At 40.2% G+C, this 22,973-nt stretch overlaps 1 long non-coding RNA gene across 3 annotated transcripts in view; it reads right to left on the bottom strand.

Moving 5' to 3' along the window:
- The window catches only part of LOC113632352 (uncharacterized), a 309,091-nt gene that overhangs the window by 186,859 nt on the left and 99,259 nt on the right, over window positions 1–22,973 (bottom strand). For 2 of the 3 annotated variants that reach the window (XR_003437769.1, XR_003437771.1), the window contains exon 4: window positions 21,582–21,760. The exons of the other annotated variant lie outside the window; for it this stretch is intronic. This is a non-coding gene — a long non-coding RNA (uncharacterized LOC113632352). The remainder of the gene's footprint in view (window positions 1–21,581; window positions 21,761–22,973) is intronic. 3 annotated transcript variants of the gene reach the window in all.

Below are 22,973 nucleotides of genomic sequence, written 5' to 3'. Positions count from 1 at the left end.
GGTTGGGGCTGTTCATGAAGTGTGTGACTGAATAGAGGAAAGTTGAAACATACACCGCATCAGGGTCTACTTGGAGAAAGGTTAAATGTTTTCGGAGTAAGCGACAGAAACCATCTCCTGCCATCACATAGTAACACAATGACCTCGAACAAATAGCCTCTCCAAACTTCCCGGAACAGAAACAGCTGAAGACCTGAGTACTTACATTGGGATAAGTAAATAAAGGAAACGAATAAATATAAAAACTAAATTTAAAAAGTGTTATATGCCAAAGAAGATATAGAAATATAATTTTGATATAGCTTCCAAAAGTATTCTGTATCTGTCATATATAATTTAGACGAGAAGCTTTGGCCATCCCTTTTGTAATCATCTATGGCAACAGTAGGAATGAACTATGATATAAATGTGATGGTAGGTACTACATACGAGATTGATAGTATCCAAACCATCTTCCAATCAGTAAAAATAAATAATATTTTTCAGAAGTTGAAAAGTTGTAATTTAGAAGCTTACTTAGGATCTTTTTGATTTCTATTCAATGAATGATATGGTACCAATAGAGAATGATTTCCTTATGCCAAGAAATAGACACAAATGAAAATGAAAGGGTGATAAAATCTTACTTTCTTCACAAACAGTGAAACAGCAGAGGAAAATTTCCTATAGACAGGAAATTGAAACTGAAAGCACACTCTAGGAGAGTTTTATCAAACACTTAAAATCTTCAGTTTCTATAGATTCCCAAGTTTGATGCATAAGTTACTTGGGACGAACATTTTTTTAAATAGCATTTTTTTCTGTACTACAAATGATTTTCCATCAATCTTTTTTCCAAAGCTAGTGAAAAGTTACTAGATTTCACCATCCCTTTGTATGACCTGCATTCTACAATATGAGCAAAGAAAACAGCAATAACAATGAGCACTGCATGGGCTTTATATATAGTAGTGGAAAACAGATCATCAGGATAGTATTATTTTACAACTTCTCTTAGATATTTGATAGCTCCCCACAGGCAGTGTACAACGGAAGCAAGAGTTTGTTTTAACCTTTTATAGTAGCTTCTCCCCGGGATCCTAGTTTGGACATTCAAATTAGTGTTTCACGCCTCAAGTCATATAAAATGTGGGGTGAGGAGCTGTGGGGGAAGGAATACACATAAAGTAGGGGAGACTCTTGCAAGTATCAAAATATCACGGTACTAGCTTCTGGAGCTTTTTAATTCCAAGTTCTAAATATGTTTTCTTGCTAGGCAAAACTTGAATTACATACTTGGGTTAGTTTGAGGTATCCTCTTCATTCAAGGACTACCAGGTTTCTATTATACAATATGTCCTGATCGTTTCTCTCTCTAAATATAAGTATAAACATAAAGATATTTTATTTTAGTTTTAGTTGTAAGACTGCTTGAGTTAGAATCCTAGACTCACCACTCGTTACTTAACCATTTCATGCCTCATTGAAGTGGCATGGCTGTGCTTGCTTGTTTGACCTCTGTAAAATGGGGATAATAATAATATCTACCTTACACCGGAGGTTGCTGTGGGAATTAAATGAGTTCACACCTGTGAAGCACCTAGAACAATGCCAGGCACAGATATTATTCATATTTCTAAAAAAAAGAGAAAAAAAGTGAAAATGTACTCAGTATTTCCTCATCTCTCTTTTGTGCAAAAGCTGTTTTTTTACTGGATAGGCTGCTGCGGTTCCTAATCTTGGCGTGAACAGTTTATTTACCCGAACATGTGAAATTCACGGATTTATAGGGTTCTGATCCTTTCACACACAGGCCTCTGGTTTACACTTTAATTTATTATGACAATGACTCAGAATCACTGCCAATCCAGCTCCCCTGGCTGCTTCTACATAATGACTTAGTTTTCTGTGTTCCAGCTCATGAGGAACAGATGTTAAAGTGAAAAAATAACACCATAACCATTTCCCTTAATTAGCACCTTTGTGAGTAAACTGAAGAAGAGTGAACCGTCCTAGAAACTAAATTACTCTCCCATCTTCAGGCGAACCTTCCAGCTCCGCGGGATGAGTCACTAGCCAGCGCAGATAACTCCTCCACGCCTCGCGCCTCCTCTGTGAATAAATGGGGCCGTTAGTCCTTCAGCTACAAATCTGGCCATTTTTAAAAGCACTTTAATCATTTTCCATTTTTTAAAAGCTGATGTTTTCATACAGTCTTTCTTCTTTCTTTTTCCTCTTCCTCTTCGTAAACACAAAGGGAGATGACTGTGCTTTTCATGCTGTCACTGACTCAGCAATTCCTCTATTTTTTATGAGCTCCTATCAGGGGCAGCATAAAAATATTACCAAATTAAGAACTAACAAGGTAACCTCTAGGGCAAAAAAAGAAAGGGGGCTGAGGGGAGGGAGAAAGCCTTGTTTTATCCCAAGAAGTTACCAGCCAAAATCAAAGATGCAAAATGATGATTTTTGTTGTTCTAACATGAAATCAAATATTCATTTGAGAACATTTTTTCCCGGCTTAACATTCAGCACCCCCTGGTAAGATTAATTTTAATATCATGAGAGCAAGTTCCAGCAACTCAACTACTTCATTTGCATACTATGATTTCTATATGATTCAGATTCGTATCGCTTTGAATCCCAGGAGCCCCAAATAAATGTAGCATTATCACTGAAATGCAGCACTTTTCTCTTTTTATAAAGATGAATTTATGCTTGAAATAAATTTACTCTAATCCAACTTGAAATATACAGGCACTATCACAGATTCTGAGGACTGAAGAAAACTCAAGGGGTTCTCCAGTCTAAGCCAGACCACTCTTAGGATCCATCAGGTAGAGGGGTTTTAAACCTAGTCTTATGATTCTCCAAGGAAAGAAATTTTGTTAACACCTCCCAATAACTTCTGCAGCTTTGAGCATACAGGGTGTGACTCTACAGTAACAAAACAAAACATATTTCCATAAACCATTCTTGAAAATTTTTCATTTCTTAGTCATATTCCACAAAGGGAATTTCTCAGGTCATCAGACCAACATTTTCCTTTTTTTTTTTTTTTTTTTTTTGCGGTATGCGGGCCTCTCACTGTTGTGGCCTCTCCCGTTGCGGAGCGCAGGCTCAGCGGCCATGGCTCATGGGCCCAGCTGCTCCGCGGCATGTGGGATCTTCCCGGACCGGGGCACGAACCCGCGTCCCCTGCATCGGCAGGCGGACTCTCAACCACTGCGCCACCAGGGAAGCTCCGACATTTTCCTTTTTGCATAATTTTGTACAAGTTGTTAGGATGAAATTTTTAACGAGTTCACCGTCTTTTTTTTTAGCCTCTCTTATTTTCTCTTGCCTTTAGTGCCTTTCAACAAATGATGTAATCTTTACTAAAAATTCTTTGAGTTAAGGGATTTATTGTCAAACTGCCTTTATGATGATCTTGATCATCAGAGATCATATTGCTATCTACGACGTCCTTTGTAACAGCAACAAAAAAAGCACACACAGACACACATAGGTGACTGGTGCAAGGTCATGCATAGTCGGAATATTTTTGCTGCAGGAAAGCTAACCAAATCAATCCTTTTAGGAATTAACGACAAATGCAAGTTTATGAAAGTCTATCAGCTTTTACAGCTTATAAAATGAACATTCACTTCTCAAAAGGACTCATAAATGTTTTTGTTTCACAAAGAATGTTTATCTTCCTGACTTTCTTTCCTATGCTCCTAAAGAGCAATGTGGTTTTGTTTAGTAGGTATTTATTGATACCCACTATTTACCAGACACTGTTCAAGGATGAGGATACAAAGGTGAGAAAACAAGGTCCATGCCTGGTGGAGCCTGCAGTCTTGCAGGAACCACGATTACAAAACACGTCATTTCCATACAAGTGGCAAGTGCCATGAGGAAAGCCTCTACTGGAGGACAGGAAGCCAGAGAGACGTGAAGTCAGGGAAGACTTCCTGGAAGAGTTGCTGTAACTAGCACAATTTCTAATTTAATTTTTAAGAAAACAGTCTGTATAAAAGAAATTTTAAAAATACTCCGTGTTTATGGCAGAGTATCTAGGAAGACATATATTGGAGGATGGGAGCGAGGAGGAGGCAAAATATTATCAAACTGTGTCACAGACAAAGGGAGAAGAGTTCCTCTTCAAAATGCCTAAGCAGAGTCGGTGAACATCCACATATCTGCTTCTGAGATTCTGACACGAATTCCGATGTGTGGGGTTTTTCCCTCACGCCAAGCAATTCTCGGACACAAGCTGGGTGTCCTACAATTCAACTCATTTCTGACACTATCTACCTGGAGGTAGCATCAGATTCCACAGGTTAAACCCACAAGACTGCCCCTCCCCTGCCACACACATTTCAGATGCCAATCACAAGTCCAGGCTGTCACCTGTGCTTCAGCTGACCTGCTATATATAGATTATAGGTTTCCATCACCCCCTCCATGGGTTTAATTAATTTGCTGAAGTCGTTCACACAACTCAGAAAAACATTTTCTTAGGTTTATCAGTTTACTATAAAAGGATAAAACTCAGGAATAGCCAGATGGGAGAGATGCGTAGGGCAAGGTATGTGGGAAGGGGCACGGAGCTTCCATGCTCTCTGAGATTGCCACACCTCCAGAGAAAGGAGGTCTTGGAGGGCAACCCAGGATCCACAGAACCCCAAATGATTGTTTCATAATAAACTTTCCTCTTCCAGTATTTGGGAATCGGCTTCTAAATACTCTCAAATTTTGATGCATTAAAGAATAAGTAGGGTCGGGACTTCCCTGGAGGTCCAGTGGTTAAGACTCCACACTTCCAATGCAGGGGGTGCAAGTTCGATCCCTGGGTGGGGAACTAAGATCCCACCCACATGCTGCACAGCGCGGCCAAAAAGGAATAAGTGGGGTCTCTGGCTTTTGTGTTTGGTACTGTTTTCCTATGAGATTCTCATAGGAACATCCACCTAATGTAAGAAGCTCTGGTCAACAGATGTGATTGATTTGATTTTGGTCTCCTCAGGTGCCATGCACATGCTGTATAAGAAACGGGAGATTCTAGACAAAATAACAAAGCACACCCATATTTGGTGAAAGTTTTTAAACGCAGCAGCCATGTCTGTGCCCACCCTTACTCTTTGACCTTTCAGTGTGCTTGGGCCTTTTCCAACTGCCAATATTTGCATCTCTGGCCTGAGGACTGAGGGCCAACCTGCCCACATACCTAACAAAATGGAAGGACCGGGAATGAACAACCTCCGAAGCAGCCCTCAACCATGTCCCAGCTCCCTGCCTCTCAGGCTGGGTAATTCTGAAGCTTGTGTTTACACCGCTCACTAGAATTTACCAAGAGAAGTAAGCACTAGTCACCCACTTTAGTAGCTGCCTTAATAATGCACCTTTTAGGGCTTCCCTGGTGGCGCAGTGGTTAAGAATCCACCTGCTAATGCAGGGGACACGGGTTCGTGCCCCGGTCTGGGAAGATCCCACATGCCGCAGAGCGGCTAGGCCCGTGAGCCACAACTACTGAGCCCGCGCGTCTGGAGCCTGTGCTCCGCAACGGGAGAGGCCGCGACAGTGAGAGGCCTGCGCACCGCGATGAAGAGTGGCCCCCGCTTGCCGCAACTGGAGAAAGCCCTCGCACAGAAATGAAGACCCAACACAGCCAAAAATAAATATAAAATAAATAAATTAATTAAAAAAAATGCACCTTTTATTGGCTGCCTTCCTCTCCCTGTATTATTTCCCTGCTCCCCTATTGGTGTTTCCTGTACCGCACAAGCTGCGCTCAAATACTTATCTCAGGGTCTGCTTCCAAGGGACTAAATCAAGAGGACATGACTCATTAAGTATAATGGTATCTTCATGTTCAAATAGTATTTTATAAGTACACAAAATATACAACCCAAATTGCAAAGATAAAGAAAAAAAACAAGACATTTTAACAACTATGTTTTCTAAAACATATTAGAAAATAGACATATGTTCCATTGCCTAATTTTGGTCCCAGAAGCATAATGTGGAGTGTACATATTTGGAGGAAACCACAGTAAGGGCTGTCACCAAGGAAGGACAGGTTAGTCACCTTTCCAGGTACAAGGGCAGAGAATGGTACAGATGGAGAGAGAGGTGTCAAGTGGAAACCAGAAGAGAGGTGTTGCTTTTTTGTAAGTATGTTAATGTAAGCATGCATACTGAAAAATACTGGGGGACCGGCAAAACCCACTGCCCCTCCAGCTGATTCTGATCAGAACAGAGTAATTAATCAATCATGACACGTTGATGTGCTGGAGCTGGCTCGGACCAGCTCATGAGAGCCTGAGACCTGACTGCTAATTTCAGGAATTTTGCAAGCCAGATGACTTCACGGTGTAGTCTGAAATAGACCATGGTGGGAGTATCTGCACCACAGAAATGGGCAAATGCTATAAATCAGGCTTCCTTTTCCCCCAAGAGCCAGTTGTTAAACATTTACCAGCACACCATTGAATCTTGACGTTGTCATATTCACGTTTATTAATTAGCCAACCTCACTACAACAAGGAAACCAAGGACTAAGAGTAGGTTGAGACTCACTTCCTTGGTGCCTTGTAAAACTGTAAGAGGTCTGTAAGAGATCAAGGAAGATACTGCCTAGATAATTGGTCTTTACATCGGGCTTTGCAAATGCTCAGGGGTTTGTATACACGAATAATTTTAAGGGACTCAGTTTCCAGATCTTCAACTTTCACATGTGCTCTTTCTAAAAATTGGTTTGCCTGAGAATGAGGGTACCTCTCCACAGGCTTTCTCCCGCTTTACAGAAGAAAGGCATACCTACACACACATACACACCAAATCTCACTACTGGGCATTTCCCTGGGGTGTAAAAGTCTCCAAGTCCCCAAACAAAGGTATACAGGGAAAGACTGTACTGGGAGAAGCCTCCTTCGTGAGTAATTAAGGCATCTTAAGCAGGGCCTCCTATCTTTCCCGGTTTTATATATTTATCTGTTAAGGTGAGGCTTGCATTAAAAGGAAGGTATATTAACCCATTTTGTAATTTTTCTGAATTCAAAACAACTGAGGAAATATATCAGTGGCATTGATTCTTTTGATTGTAGTTAGAGTGCTTTGCAGGACTACCAAAAAATTTAAGATACTTTGGAAAGCCCCATGGCTATAAATTTCACATGCCTTCTTTGCTGTTCCGTGTGCTTTATTTCATAAGGTAATTAAAACGTATTTCATCAAATCATATCGTGAAATAGTTATCCAATTACAGCTCAATCTTCATCTCATTTAACAAGATGTTCAATACTTTCTATCTCCTAGAAACAAAAAAAAAGAACTTATTTAAATATAATTTTTAAAAATATAGATGTCGGTTTTAAAATGATCGAAAGGCGCATAGTTTTTTTAAAAAAAAATTCCTCTCGTCAGGAGCAAAGAAGTTTGGCGCTGTGGCCCGAGGTTACTCTCACAGCTAGCCTGGAGAGTCCAGAGGTGGATTAGACAGGGGCAAACGAACCCTTCCAGAACACCCAGAAGTAAAGAGAGAAAAGAATCCCTTGGAAGAGTTTAGTAATTCACTGCAAATGTTTCATTACAGTTGTTATTTTTAAAAGCACCTTCATTGATGTGCGAGAAAAAAAAAGTCTGTGGAAAAGGAATCTAGAAAAGAGTAGTTTTAAAACATGGTGAACTTCTTTGAAAATGATTGTGTGTATATATATATTCAAATATAGAAAAGTCAAAAAATGACGCGTCATTTCGTAGAAGAAGATTTGAGCAGAAAAAAGAAAAACCTTTGATATCTATGAATAGTCACTAACCCACAGCCAAGAGTATATCTCATCACTTTGTTTTTTCAAGTGTACCCAAAAGTCAGCTTTTCTTAGATCCTGTGATCTAAGTGTGCTTGATGTAAGCTCTCCTATGGAGTCATACCGGATAGTAAATGTCTGGATTATTAATAGCATCAAAGCGATAAATGTGTTCCTAACATAGGTGAAACCTGGGTGTTTATGAGGCACCTGCACAGCCTTTAAGGCTGCTGGCAGAGTAGGTCGAATTGTTTCTTCTAAAAGCATCCACTAAAAATAACCATTTTTTTTCTTCTTTATTAGGAATTCCAGAAGTTATGGTTGCCTATAAAATCAAAAGCATGTGGGAGTAAAATGTATATTCTTCCAGAAGGTTCCTCCGAGCATTCAAGGCGATGTATTTGTGGCCCTTCATGCCGTGATGGTGGTAGCCATTTATGTTGATTGTTCCAATAAAACTCTCAATTTAAAGGTAACTTATTTGGGCAACTTGATGATTACATTTAGTCAGGTTGGAAGTAGGAAGGCAGATAAAATTGCCTTGATCAAGGAAAAAGAAAATGTATTTTTTAAAATCAAAAAGCAGGCAATCTCAGTGGCAACACTTTATCCAAATAACTACAGATGTTGCCTTACTCTTTGGGCGTTAAACAGTATAAAGAATGACAAGAAATAAACTCTTTCTGTTCTAGTGGAAAGAATCTATTCCTATTCTGTTTTCTAGAAATGAGAGGAATAATCTATCCCGGCAGTTCATCTACTTGTGTGCCTAGGAAAACTTATTTAAAAATTCTTTCCTCTTGCAAATGGGTTCAGTGGTATTGATTTAGCCACTGCTTCTTACATCCAGGGCATGAAATCAACTGATAACTTATGTGCTCCGCAGGGGTTGGAGAGCACAGAAGAGTTCAGGTACCCCTTCCCCTCACTCCACTCTCCACCCTCACTCCACCCTACCCCGCAAACTGTCTTGGCAATTATCTTGGGATCTCCCTTCCTTGTCTTGGGAGGTGATAATGTATATATGCAGAAATAATAACTTCTCTGCACAAGAACAGCACCTTTTTAAAGGCAGCATTTTATCTCCCTCTCCCCCCATGTTAACGTGGGGGCTTTAGTTGGGAGGGAAAGCAGGAGGGGTGGTTGGCCGGTTCTCGGCACTGGCACCCCCCACTACACCCTGGGGGTAGTAGCTGGCCTTCCTGCTGCTGTCGGTCTAAATGTAGAATGTGAGGTATGTGGTGCTTTTAATCCCCCAATGATGCAACAGGAAAACTCCCATTTCACATCCTGTTCCGTGTGGGCTGATCTGGACAAGTCGCTGAGGCAGCCCCCTGCCCTTTGGTCCACTTGAGAAAGGGTCCTGGACTCTCGCTCCTGCCTTGTTGGATGCTCAGTCCTCCTGACTGATATTTGGCAATGGTCAGGCAACTCCCTGGTCCTCGTCAGCTCCAGAATAAGACCTGGTACATAGTACATTTCTCCTTGTCATCACAAAGACCAAAACTCCTCATTAACTCAGCTGCTCTGATAACATCAAAATATACCACAAACTGAGTGAGAGGGAGAGACCAAGGAGCAGAATGTTTGCTGACAGCTCAGATCTTCCGTTCATTTTCCCAAGGACCCCCCGCATGTATCCCAGCTCACCTCCCCCTGTAACAGCCTCCTCTGGGTACCCATTTTATAGTGCAAACCAGAATACTCTGAAATTACCCCCCATCCTTCCCCAACCCCTAAGGAAAGAACATATTGGACTCCCTTGGTTTATGATTACTTTTATACTTATCTAAAAGACCTATGCTTTTCCCCAGGTGATAGATTCCTTTTGATTTCACTAACTGTGTCAGATTATCTAAATCTCATCACCTCAAGGCAGAAGTCCACAAAGTTTAGCGGTATCGTTCTCAATTGCACTAGAGTTAAATATGTAGATACCTGTTGCTGTCACAGATATCAAAGTGTATGTGTTAATGGAAGGCAACCTATGGCAAATTGCAAACAACTGCCCAAGGCCCTGTGCTTTGGGAATCACAGAAAACACTGATGCTTGGGTAGCAACTGAGAATATATCTATTGGGGGAAGAGCAACAGCTGGTTAGTTAGTGGGGTGCACAACACAAATATCTTGATTACACAACCAATCTGTAATTTCTAACAGTATCACCAAGGAAATGGGGTAAGGTTACCCATTCTTCAAACACTTCTTCCTCTACAATGTTTATAGTAGTAACATTGCCCTTAGTGGTTTTATTACCGAGATTCAGCCTGTTTCAAAATGTAGACAGAGGAAGGAAAACAGATGAAGAGATAGATCTGTATGAAGTGACTTCACGATGCTGAAATTATGAATCTGTTATAAATGAGCTTCTAAGTGGCTACGACTCCAGAATTGTTTTCAGCTCTCTGAATTTACAGGCAAGAGGTTTACTTTTCCATAACCACAGATGTATGATTAGAAGTGAAAGTAAATGACAAAATGTGTCTCTCTTTTCTCTAAAGTTTATGTTGTGAATGAGTAAAGGAAGAAATTGAACTGCCTAGGAAACCCACTGCGTGGTTCCAACCTCTTTCTAAATATTGCAAATACAACATCACTCCATTCTTCAACTATATTCTATGTACAGGTACATTGAAGGTTTGTGACTTTGATTTATTAATTTACCTGTCTTGATAACCAATCGAGATTGTTATAAATCATTGTATTATATAGAGATAATCTCTAATTTGGTTTTCTGGTGGCATAAAAGAATTAATCTGTCTTTCCCCAATTAAGTGTATCAATAATTTCTTAGAAGTAAGTTGCCCTTCAGAAAGATATTTAGAGAGAAAAATTAGAATCTTATTCCCTAGGAATTTAATGAAGAACTTTGGGTGGGTCACTTTACCTTCCTGAATCTTAATGTCATTCGTATAATGGAGATAATAATAATGATGATGATGCTTTATTATAACCTAAAAGGACTATTATAACGATTGCTATGGAACACTTTATAAACTATAAAATCTGATATAGACATTAGTTACCTTCAAAATCCTGCTATAAGGCTCTGTACTCTCCACGTCGACCTATATTATAATTGAGAATGATTGTCAACTAGGTGTGTATTTCCAAAGATATAATCATGTACACGGCATGTCGTATGTCTATCAGGATCGTTTCTAAACACAGCCCTTAAAGTAGTGCTGTATTTGAAAGTGCTTGGCACATTTTAACTAAGTTAATAACCCTCCAGCTTCAGAGGGTTCTGTAATTCTTGTGTTGCTTAGCTATTGCTCACTGGAGGCTAAAAGAATTAAATCCTGAGCTGCAAGAGCCATGTCAGGAATTAACCAGTATGCTCCAGGCACACAACTCTGTGCCTTTTCCAGAGAAGCAGGAAGTAAAAATAACAGCAAAAGCTGATCCGTGGAGCCCTTACAACTGCCTGGCACAGCGCTAAAGGCTTTCCAAACACTTCCCGCTTAACACTCACGACAGCCCTAGGAGATAAGTATTGTTTTCCCTATTTTTGAGATGAGAAAATTCTAATTTTCTGATAAGGAAAGATCCGGGCCTGGGGCTCATGATTGCTACAACATGGTTCTACCCAGTGGATAGGGGCTGTGTCCTTCTAAGCACATTTAAGCGTAGCTTGACATTAGTTTATCAGGCCCAAAGATAGAGCTTTTGCTTGGACTTTTGCCTCTTCACACTTAGGACGAGGAGAGAAGGAAGATAAAACAAAGCAGGTCATTTTTTCTGTTCACATTTTTAAAAGGTTTCAAAGTCCCAGTTCTAAAGGGAAGGTGGGACAACCTTCCAGATTTAGTTGGCTTTGCCTCTCTTTCACACTGAGATGTACCCAATGACAGCCCCCTCATGAAAATGTAAGCAGCACAAACTCTCCAGAACATTTGTCCAAGTGCAATAGCACTTGTGCTGCATTCCCCAGTAACCTTTTGAAAATCTGCCTGATATTAAAGAGTTGTTTTTCCATCTGCAACACTCCAATCATAGCAGCCTGTGATGAATTTGCTTTTTGTTTTTGTTTTTTTTACATTTTATCCCAGTAAATGAAAAGAATTTCAAGGAGTGAGAGACAGTGGAGGCTAATCTTTACCACCTGGGTGATTTCACTGCACAGGGCAGCAGGGGAACCCGACTTCAGCAGCTAAATCCTGCACCAGCTGATTCGCAATTACGTGCAGCCTCATTCATTCCAGGCTGTCAGAGAAGAGCACACCAAAGCCTCATCATACTCCTGTGCCCAAACAAAGTAGAATGAGTGCCAGTGAAGATGTCATAGAAGATGAAGCTACAGGATCCTGGAAACTTAGAACGAATGCTTAGATGAGGTTTCTTTATTCCATCACTCAGCCAGGAGTCCCACTTGTCTAGACATAACAGATAACACGTTTATCTACTGCTGGGTGACAAACTGCCACAAACTAGCAACTTAAAGCAACATTCATTTATTATCTTGCAGTTCTGTAAGTTGAAAGACTCATGGTTTTGGCTGGGCTCTCTGCTTAGGGTTCCACAAGGCCAAAGTCAAAGTGCCACAGAGGCTGAGCTCTTATCTGGATGCTCCGGAGAGGAATCTGCTCCCAAATGCATTCAAACAGTGGGCAGAAGACAGCTCCTTGTTACCTAGGGCGGAGGCCTCCATCTCCTTGTTGGCTCTTAGCCCAAGGCTGCTCTCAGTTTCTAGAGACCATCTGCATTCCTTGTCACGTGACCCCCTCCATTGTGACGCCAAAAATAGTATATGAACTCCTTCCTGCTCCTGCCTTGCAACTCTCTTCCTCTTCTGCCATCAGCAAGAGAAAGCTCTCTGCTTCTAAGGGTTCCTGTAATTAGATTAGATTTACCTGGATAATCTCTCTTTCAAAAGGTTAACTCTGCTATATAATACGCCTCTTTCACAGGTTCCAGGGATTGGGGGGCATGGAATCTTAGGGGACCCTTTTTAGATTTCTGCCTACCACACTTAGCCAGTAGAATTAATAAAAATGTTGTTAGGCTGGTCATATCCTCAAAAGATAAAGATATTGTAAGTATAGGAAGGAGCAGTTAGAAATAATATTGAGGGACTTCCCTGGTGACGCAGTGGTTAAGAATCCACCTGCCAAAGCAGGGGACACGGGTTCAAGCCCTAGTCCGGGAATATCCCACATCCCGTGCCGTGGAGCAACTAAGCCCGTGCGCCACAACTACTGAAGCCCGCACGCCCTAGAGCCCGCAAGCCGCAACTACTGAGCCCACGTGCTGCAAATATGGAAGCCTGCGCGCCTAGAGCCCGTGTTCCGCAGCAAGAGAAGCCACCGCAATGAGAAGCCCGTGCACTCCAATGAAGAGTAGCCCCAGCTCGCTGCAACTAGAGAAAACCTGTGCATAGCAACAATGACCCAACGCAGCCAAAAATAAAATTAAATTAAAAAAAATATTGAGAATTATGTCTAAATTTCTGGACATGAAACTTGCAAAGTTTAAATGGTGTACTGTTTACACTCCAAAGAAGTATCTTAAAGAAACCAACCATGGTCCTCTGAAGAAAGTAGGAACAATTCTTCAGCAGCCAATTCTCCTGAAGACATGATTTAAGAAAACGTGCTAAAACATCCAACCTTGCTCTACAAAAAAGAAGAGGCCACAGCTGTCCTGCTGACTCCACACTTTTAATTCGACAATACCTTTATATCCTCTCTTTCATTCATAGCTAATGTCTTGAAATCAGCCTGGACCCATCTTGCACTTCATCTCCTGACCTGTTCCCCAGGTCCTGAGCCCTCGACGCAGCTCTGTTTGCTGCCTTCTATCACCCATCAGGCTCCTCTGGGACTAATGTAGTAGCTTTTCCCTGACCAGGTCTGCACGGCTTTTGGCTGCTCTGTAAGCAGAGTGTCAGGAACTCCCCCTCTGCTGAGATGGGGGACCCCTGTGATTGAGCTCTCTCACCCTCACACCACCTGAAAAGAAAACCTACTCTGTGCAAAGAATAACTGGTTCTTTCGTGGCTAAGCTTATAAATCTTTTGAATTCCCTCTGTTTGCCATGCCACTTTTATGCACTTTGTTCTTCCATTTACATGTGATAAAAAGATATCACATTATTTATTTTACTCAATTGCTTATTTAAGATGACTTGTGTCTCCTTTGTCACAAGGGTCGATTTTATCTCTTGCAGGTGGACAACAAGGTACCAGCAAATGTTAAAGTGCTTTGTGAATTATTTGCCTAGGGATGATGGCAATCATGGTATTGAGGTGTGCCAGGTACATATCCTAAACCAATTTAATGCCTATATATTGCCCAAATGCCCAAACCTATGAGGTTATAAGATGAGCCCAGGTTTATAAATGGTAAATTACCAGCCACGTTGCTGAAAGCTGAGAAGTTAATAGAAGAATTTTGAGGTGCTTTTTTCTGTATGGCTGGAACAAAAGTTGCTCCTAGCTAGTTTCCTGGTAAGTACATCCCTTGCTTCCTGTACACTCAAGCCCATCTCTGAGGCCAGGGTCAGGAGGTTTTTGTTTTTTTTTTTCTGGTCATTAAACATGGATTTTGATTTTGATTAATAATTGATGTATTCATGCAAGTATAATGAAGTTTTCTTCCTGCGTTCAATTTTTTTAAAATGTGTTACCTATCTTGGCTTCCTAAGCTGAAATGCAAGCCTTGTTAAATTCCACACCTTTCTGTTTATTGGGGAATCTTTATCAAAGCAGAAAACTTCACTTCAAAAATAACTTTTGGGAATCTAAACATAAGCATAATTTTTTAATTTTTAAAACTAAAGAATATTCTAAGTATTCTTAGCCACAGACTGAAAATTGTCTTATCATCGTTTAAAATACTTTTTAAGGAATTTTTTCTTCTTCTAAAAAATTTAATTTATTTATTTTTGGCTGCCTTGGGTCTTTGTTGCTGTGCATGGGCTTTCTCTAGTTGCAGTGAGCGGGGGCTACTCTTCGTTGTGGTGTGTGGGCTTCTCATCGTGGTGGCTTCTCTTGTTGCGGAGCACGGGCTCTAGGCGCATGGGCTCTAGGCACGTGGACTCAGTAGTTGTGGCTCACGGGCTCTAGAGGGTAGGCTCAGTATTTGTGGCACACGGGCTTAGTTTCTCCCCGGCATGTGGGATCTCCCCAGACCAGGGCTCTAACCCTTGTCCCCTGCATTGCCAGGTGGATTCTTAATGATTGTGCCACCAGGGAAGCCCCATCGTTTAAAACATTTTGTTTGTTTTCCCTCTACGTCATCAGGTAAGTTCTCCTCCATTCCAGATAACAAAAGTGAAGCAGTATGACAGTAGACAGAATCATTTCCTGCTAATATTTCCAAGAGCATCAAAATAAACTTAAGGAGCAGGCAGGTGGAAGCCCTTCAGGGGTGGAAGCAAAGTCATTACCAGACCTTTGCCCTGGACTTCACCCTGCAGAATCCCTGTCAGATCCCGACCCCCACCCGCCTACTGGATCCAAAATAAAACTTTGTAGCCAAAACATTCAGTGACAGATGGCTCACTTCATTGCTGTAATGTTACCCTTTGGGTCTCTGAGGGGATGATTCCAGGAATAGAAAGCAGGGTAAATACAGGAGTGGATGTATAACAGAATCTAACACAAGTTAAGGTTTCTCCAGTTGCTGATGGAATCAAGACCTTCCCTCCTAAATTCTTTACGTTGAACAACAGGGAGTGGTCCCTCCCTCTCTCCAAATTGTAATTAGTGCATAGACTGAGGCATGGGTCCAATGCCGCCTCTGACCCTGACCAGCTTGGTGATTTTTAACCTGCTCCTCAATTTCCTCATAAATAAAATGGGCATCATAATAGTATTGATACTTACCTTTAGGATTTAACTCAGTGCCCAGACTAAGTTAACTAAGCCTAAGTTAGTTGAGCCTAAGTGCCCAAGCACTCAAAAATGGTAACTGTTCATAGTTTCTTCCCACAATTTGATTAACTTGGCTTTGTAGAAAGGAACGACGCATAATAGAACATAAAACAAGATGCACAACGTAGGAAACCTACCAATGGAAATGATCTTTTGTTAAAATTCCTAATAGGACTTAAACAAAATTAGAGGAAAGCCAGCATTTTATTATGTTATTATGGAATCAGGGGATTTTCCCACTGAAACAGGCCTTAAGAAGCAATTAGTTACTCTTTTCACAGTTGAGATCGCTAAAGCTAGAGGGGAGATGGTGACTTACTCCTAGTCACATCGAGTCACATCGAAAAAGCTCCCTTGATCAAATTTCTCACATTGTTTATCAGAATTGCTTCTAAATTTCATTTTTTGTTTGCTTTTCTTTTTGAGAAAACGTATGAATTTTTTCTATCACATGCATTCACAAAGTTGTAATTCATGAGGGTCCTGTGTTTTTTGTTTTTCTCATTTGGCATACCCTAATCTTTTCCCAGAGGCCTATATTTGTGCTGCCCTTTTCCAGTTTGTCTGGCATCACTGCTTCACCTTTTGGCACCTAATTCAACATAGTTTTATCACCATTATCTGAATAGTACCACCCCATCCGAATGTACTTCACAGCTACCCTCTTCTGCTCCATGCCTGTGCCTGGGTCTGCTTTCCTGTTACGTTACCTGTCCATCTGTTCCTAAATAATGCCATGAGGGAGTTACGGTGCTTCACATAGGTTTTGAAAATCTTGACCTTCATTAGGGGTTAGTCACTGCATATCACTGGATTTCTCACTTCCTTTCTTCAAAATTCTTTCTCAACCGAAAACCACACGAAATTAACCAGGTTCACGTTTTCTAAGATACCTTCACAAGATTTTGCTCTTATCATGATTTAGGCTGAATGCCCTTCAGAGTTCATCACTGAGTGCCAGAATCTTTATATACGTTACTTTTAATTTTATAATAACCCTATGCGTTAATGAGTGCTATTATCCCCACTTTATAGATGTGGAAACCAAGAATCAGGGAATTTAAGTAACTTCCCCAAGAGCCCGTAGTGCAGGAAATGGCTGCCTTTCCCACTAAGCCAGGACGCCCAAGAGGGTCCTTTGGAGGACACAGCAATTGTTCTCAAATATTAGCATGCATGAAAGTTATCTGACATGTTTATTAAAAGTGTATACCACAGAGTGCATCCCCCAAATTCCAGACTCCATCGTCCAGATTCTGATTCGGTGGGTGGACCCAGGCTCTGCCTTTCAACAAGCTCCCTGGGAGACTCTGATGCAGGCCATCTGCACAGCACACGCAGCTCAGGAGAGACGCAGCCTGGCTCTGCATTCCCAACTACGCACCAGCTCCAAGCCAGGCACCGCATTTCCTGCTTTTCTTCCCCTTAACAGCTATAAATTAAGTGCTGAGATTCACATTTATAACAAAACTTAAGCTGTGTGGGGTTTTCCAGAATTCGGGTTTAATTGGGAGGCAGAATTCTAGCCTGGGGATCAATAGGACTGTTTCCTCTGTCTCTTCCCTTTACTGACTTCTCATACGTCATTTGATCAAATAACTTAAACCTCATTGTGTTTCATTCTTCTCCTCTGTAAATGGAATGTGAAAATTGATGTCCACTACACATCGTAGAAGAGCTCTAAAGACGAAAACTGTGACCACGGGAGAAGCGTGAAAAGCTCCAGGCAAAGAATGTGTGAGTCCTCAAGATGAATTACCCTCTTACAAGAGGGGCATGTTGATTTTTATCATGGTTACCATTTACTTTACAAAACAACCATTTGGCATTTGTGAGAGTGGAGGGCAGTAGCTTGCAATGCACAGGTTTTGTGTTCTTGGAAGAGTGGTTTTAAGTCTATGCACCTCATTTTCTTCATGTGTGAAATGGGAGTAAAAGTATTATCAGTCTCGTGGAGTGTTAAGCTACTTCATGCTTCACATAAATAAGCTTTGACAAACTGCTCAGCCCAGATATTTTTATTCTCAAGTGCTTGGCTTCAAACTATTGATAATATCAGCATATTCATTCTCAAGTCCCTGCTATATGCTGTGAGATACTGGGTCCTCCAGAAAACAAATATGATACTGTCCCTGCTCTTAGGAAAGTTACTCTCAAGCAGATGAGACACTCTTACATTATACCTAATGCAACTGAGTTGGGGGGACTTTTACAATGTATTATGAAGGGGGAAAAGCCCCTTAATACAAAAAGTGTCTATAATATGACCCTAGTTTTTAAAAACAATTTTAAAACAATGACTGATTCCTCCATATTTTCATATCACACATTATAAACACACATATAAACATATATATATTTACAAAATACATACTTTACTAATTATATATATATAATTAAGTTGTTTTGGAGAGAGAATAAAGAAATGAAAAAGAGAAGAAGGAACACACAGAAAAATCATAATAACAAGATAATTTTTAAAAAATATAGAGATGTCCATGATAAAAGAGTATATGTGATATGACCCCATTTAAATAAATTTGCATCTACATGTGTGTATATGTGTGTGTAAGTGTGTGTATATGAAATGCATGAAAACATAGTCAAAATACTAGCAGTGGCTACTCAAGGTATTGAAATTTAAGTGATCTTAATTAGGTGATCTTCTTCTGTACTGCTAGGCTGTTTCTTACAATGGCAAAAGTTATTTTTAATAACTGAAAACCTGGGACTGTGTCAAGATATTTATTATTGCACATGATGAACTGCTTTATTTTGCTTTTCTCAAATTGTCCCTAAAATGTATGAATTACTCTGAAATGATAAAAATTATATTCTTTAAAGTGGTATTCTTAGTAATGATAAAGCGCAGTGAAACAAAGGTATTCTCGATAGAAGGCTAAAGCTGCTTCATTACCCATATGAAGCTGCCTACACAATGAACTTGTTTTGCCAGAAGAAACTCAGTTACTGAACTCTCCTTCCTCTTTTTTCTTTTCCTTCTGTTTTCAATTACGTAAATCTTGGATTTGTCGAAAGAATCTAGCTTTTTAAAAACTTTGCTGTATGGTTTCACTTATATTTTCCCAACTTATTATAATTTTCTACAGCTTATCATGTCCAAAACTAAACTCATTATCTTCCTTCTGCCTCAACTGACTTCTCTTCTTATCTCTTTTTTCAGTAAGAATGTCACCCCTAACCTCGAGTCACCCAAACTGGATATCTGGGGACACCCTGCATCCTACTTTTAGTTCATTGTCACTTCTGTAGACACTACATCTTAATATCAGACCACTCTGATCACATCTCTTCCCCACAGCTACTGGCCTCATTGGTTCTGCCTAAACTGCAGCTGTCATCTTTAAATCAGTCCCCCGTCTCCACTTTGAAACTGTGATGAAGCAGGAGAACGTCTAAACTTCTTTACACGCTACACGAATTGTCCACCTATCTTCACTTCCTTGAGGAAACGATCTTCCCCAAACATGCTGCCTTGGCGACTTTTGGTCATAGCGCTCTCACTCCCCGTGATGCTACAAGCCAGGCAGTGAGAACTCCATCCCCCTAGACTCCATGCCTGGTTCAGAGAGAGGCATATGATAAAAGTAGGGTCAGGCATTCTGTCCCAGGACTTCTCTGCTAGAGTAAGAAGAAAAACTCTCTCTTGCTTTTAGTGGGTCACAGATTAATTTAGCGAATTCCTCTGGAAGACTTATTTTCTTGAAACTTTCTTGGAGGCCATATTCAAATAGTGTAGACACAAAAGAGCAAGTCATTTCCTTTGGTTGTCCTATAAATAGGCATATATTTTCTCTTTTTTAAACTATTTTTTAAATAAATTTATTTTTTTTATTTATTTTTGGCTGTGTTGGGTCTTCGTTGCTGCCCGCGGACTTTCTCTAGTTTTGGCAAGCGGGGGTTACTCTTCGCTGGGGTGCCGTGCACCGGCTTCTCATTGCAGTGGTTTCTCTTGCTGTGGAGCATGGGCTCTAGGCGCATGGGCTTCAGTAGTTGTGGTACGTGGGCTCAGTAGCTGTGGCTCAGAGGATCTAGAGCGCAGGCTCAGTAGTCATGGTGCATGGGCTTAGTTGCTCCACGGCATGTGGGATATTCCCGGACCAGGGCTCGAACCCGTGTCCCCTGCATTGGCAGACGGATTCTTTTTTTTTACAATGTGAAAATGTCATTTCTTTTTTTTTAACATCTTTATTGGAGTATAACCGTTTTACAATGATGTGTTCATTTCTGCTTTATAACAAAGTGAATCAGCTATACATATACATATATCCCCATATCTCCTCTCTCTTGCGTCTCCCTCCCACCTTCCCTATCCCACCCCTCTAGGTGGTCAAAGATCACCGAGCTGATCTCCCTGTGCTATGCGGCTGCTTCCCACTAGCTATCTATTTCACATTTGGTAGTATTTGTAAGTCCATACCACTCTCTCACTTTGTCCCAGCTTACCCTTCCCCTCCCTGTGTCCTCAAGTCCAGTCTCTTAAGTCTGCATCTTTACTCCTGTCCTGCCCCTAGGTTCTTCAGAACCTTTTTTTTTTTTTAGATTCAATATATATGTGTTAGCATAAGGTATTTGTTTTTCTCTTTCTGACTTACTTCACTCTGTATGACAGACTGTAGGCCATCCACCTCACTACAAATAACTCAATTTTGTTTATTTTTATGGCTGAGTAATATTCCATTATATATATGTGCCACATCTTCTTTATCCATTCATCTGTCGATGGACACTTAGGTTGCTTCCATGTCCTGGCTATTGTAAATAGAGCTGCAGTGAACATTGTGGTACATGACTCCTTTTGAATTATGGTTTTCTCAGGGTATATGCCCAGTAGTGGGATTGCTGGGTCATATGGTAGTTCTATTTTTAGTTTTTTAAGGAACCTCCATACTGTTCTCCATAGTGGCTGTATCAATTTACATTCCCACTAACAGTGCAAGTCCAGCATTTATTGTTTGTAGATTTTTTTGATGATGGGCAGGCGGATTCTTAACCACTGCGCCACCAGGGAAGCCCTAAATAGGCATATATTTTCATCCAGTTTGGGAACCAACTCCAATTTTCGAAAGGTAACCAGGTTAGTGGTGATTTATGATGATTTCTACTTTATTATCAGTGTGGTGTTTCCAAAAAAAGGGAAGCTATTAATTCTAATTTCAACTAGGCTATAAATGTCTTCATTTTTTCACACTCCACATTATAGGATTATCACAGAAATTATTTATTTTTTGTTCTACCTTTTTATTGATAGATAACATGCATTAAAAGTATACAAAGTGCATAGCTCAATAAATTTTCAAAACTGAAAACAACTTTTTTACTGTATATTTTTATGCACAAAAATAAAATTTAATGTGTCTAAGGTCAGGACCATGTTTTCATTTTTCTCAACCCCTAGCTTAATCCCACACCCAACAGTAATGCCCAATGTTGATGTCACTGTCCTTTACCTACCAGACAAAGACATTTTATACCCAAAAGTCATCAGGTAGAGGGGTTACTCCAGCGTATTAATTTAACAATAATTATTAACGTAGAACAATTATCAAGCACTTATATGTACTATTATTATCTCAGTTTTATAGATCAGGAAACTGGTGGACAGAGATTTAGAAAGTGACTGAGATCAAATAGCCAGTAAATGGAAGAGAGCAAGACTGCAAAGATAAAACTCAATTTCCCAAAAATAATTTATACCACCTAATTCCTCCACTAGGAAAACTACCATTTTCACTGAGACTGAGAAAAAACTCAATTTTTCTTAAGACCAAGAGATGGAATCCACTTTCCTTTAGTAAACATTAGCAGTGATTCAGCCTTGGATGAGGAGAGCAGTTGAGTGAACTCTAATAGTGTTTAAAATTCTCCAAAGAAGACAAGGAAGAGCACATGTTAGAGATTACAGACTTACTTTTTATTTGTGGGCATCTTCCTGCATTTCTTACTGCATCCAGATCACCTCTGCAGCGCCACCTTCTTTTCTATGTAGCTCCTTGTATGGAAGCTTTGGGATCCTTAATTTGGGAGCTCCTCCTGAAGGGTGAGATGGTACTTCTGAGTGGGCAGCCTGCCTCTCATCTCTCTAAATGCCTGTCATTTAATTACAGAAGGATGGATGAGAAAGTCAGACCTTCCTTGAGGCTATTGAGAAAATCCCAAACAAAAACCCTACAAAATCCCATTTACTCAAATTGCTTAAGGTGAAGAAATTCTTCAGATTCCTTAAGATATGTTAAAAAATAATCCAAGACTAAATTTTAATGTGTAGTTTGAAAAGCTAACAATACTGCTAAGAGATTTCTGGGTGACACATTTATATTCTGATTCTGATTTTATTGTAAGAAGTTCTCTTAAAAATAAGAAGCAAACAGTAGGCATTAGGGATTTGGTACCTGCCTTTTTTTGGTTATGTTTTTTATTTAATATAGCTAAGATGAAGGAAAAAAATTGGTGAGACTTTAAATATAGTTGAAGTGAAGAAAAAATATATACACTAATTTGATGTCTCTGCCATGGAATGTTCTAAAGAATACAGTGGAAGCAATATATCTTGAGTCTGAACTAGCAGAAACTACACATGAAGACTGAGTACATTATAGATCTGTAGACAAGGGAGATAAGATAGAATAAAAGAATGATTTTGAAGTTCCCTTCTAACTAAAGTTAATGCATCACTGGAACTTTAAAAGCAAAAATAAATCTCAGTAATTTATTGTCTTTTTAAAGTAAGATTTTCAGGGACTTCCCTCGTGGTCCAGTAGTTAAGAATCTGCCTTCCAATGCAGGGGATGCAGGTTCCATCCCTGGTTGGGGAACTAAGATCCCACACGCCACGGGGCAACTAAACCTGCATGCCGCAACTACTGAGCCCCTGCGCTCTGGAGCCTGTGCACCACAACGAAGAGCCCGCGTGCTACAACTGAGACCCAACATGGAGAAATAAATTTTAAAAATAAATAAAGTAAGATTTTCATTCTTTCACGAGTAAAAAAAATTGCAGCTGTAAAAGACTTTGATGTACAATTTATATTGAGGATAAAGAACCATGGTCCTAAACATTAAGAAATTATCTCTTGCTCTTTCTTTGCCAAAGCAACTCTCTCAATAAATGTCTTTCCAATCAAGTTGTAGCAACCACAGAAGCTACGCCCATCTGCATTTGCTTTGTGAACTTGATGATCTGAAGAACGATGAAAGTATGATAACTCCATTAAGCTATCAGCCCAAACTGCTTTGCATGCAGCCCTGTGAATTATCCATTTCTTCACCTATCTCCTCTCATTTTCAAATATTGGTGGGATCT

The sequence above is a fragment of the Aethalodelphis obliquidens genome, unplaced genomic scaffold (assembly GCF_003676395.1).
Source record: "Aethalodelphis obliquidens isolate GAN/ISIS:26980383/991018 unplaced genomic scaffold, ASM367639v1 scaffold36, whole genome shotgun sequence".
Lineage (NCBI taxonomy): Eukaryota > Metazoa > Chordata > Mammalia > Artiodactyla > Delphinidae > Aethalodelphis > Aethalodelphis obliquidens.
Note: the sequence above shows the minus strand (reverse complement) of the source record. Positions and strands in the feature narration are given on the sequence as shown.